The sequence below is a fragment of the Anomaloglossus baeobatrachus genome, unplaced genomic scaffold (assembly GCF_048569485.1).
Source record: "Anomaloglossus baeobatrachus isolate aAnoBae1 unplaced genomic scaffold, aAnoBae1.hap1 Scaffold_2773, whole genome shotgun sequence".
Lineage (NCBI taxonomy): Eukaryota > Metazoa > Chordata > Amphibia > Anura > Aromobatidae > Anomaloglossus > Anomaloglossus baeobatrachus.
The window spans coordinates 148,918-149,926 of record NW_027442260.1 but is presented as its reverse complement, the minus strand read 5'-3'; the positions used below and the strand labels follow the sequence as shown (position 1 = coordinate 149,926).

At 44.9% G+C, this 1,009-nt stretch overlaps 1 pseudogene; it reads left to right on the top strand.

The window, feature by feature from the left end:
• Window positions 1-467: 467 nt before the first annotated feature.
• Window positions 468-674, top strand: LOC142265738 (U2 spliceosomal RNA; annotated as a pseudogene).
• The last annotated feature ends 335 nt before the right edge of the window (window positions 675-1,009 follow it).

The window sequence follows — 1,009 nt, the reverse complement described above, 5'->3', positions numbered from 1 at the left end:
GTCAGGCAGCCTGTCCTGTCCTGTCCTGTCCGTCCGTCTTTTTGTATCATGAATTGGAAAGACTGCAAGGGGGAGGGGAGGTGCTTGTGTCCAAAAGGAGGAGTTATTCAGATTCATTGCAGTGGGCGGCGGCTGCAAAAAGCACCATTCTTCTTGTTTTTGCTCTGCAAAACAGCCTTTTCAAGGGTTGGCTTGGGTGACAAAATGTCTTCTGTAGGCGTGGGTTTGTCTCCCTCTCCCTAAGATGTGTCCGGTATAGGCCAGGGTGCCACTCAAGGCCGTAACCAATTCGGGTTATAGCTTCTCGGCCTTTTGGCTAAGATCAAGTGTAGTTTCGGAGGACGCTACCTTGGTCGGTACTGGAAGGTGCCTGGGATTGCACGTCTGCCGGCCTTGAGGAAGTGTGTGCGCCTTCTGGTGACACATAGCCCTCTTGTGCCTGGACGGTTCCCAGGCAACGGGAGGCGATCACCTTTGTTATTTTGAAGTCCTACTGATAAACAGAAAAAAAAAAAAATTAAATCTGTTCTTATCAGTTTAATATCTGATACGTCCCCTCTCTGGGGACCATATATTAAATGGATTTTTAGAACAAGGAGATGGAAAAAATCTTGCTCTGTCCACTGCACGCATTGACCTGGTATTGCAGTACCTCCAGGACCGGTGCACCCCTTCTTAACCCAGTTTCCAAAAGCAGAACTCAATTCACCTGATTCAAATGAGCCCCATTAGTTAATTGAAAGAAAGCAAAAACTTTATATGCACCTCAATTTGGCCAATTCACTTTTCACACTTTCACCCTTTTTTTTATCTTTCACACCTTTTACTTGCTTTATTGATGCAAAAAGCTGTGCCAAATAGCAAACTCATCTCCACTCAACTTGACCAACTCTGCTATGTCCCGTGCAGTATCTTATTCTCAGTCTTATCTAGATCATTTGCAATTGAATAGAATAGATCCCTTTTGGCTGCTTATGACTGTGTAAAATATGTAGTTTTACTGGGCTGG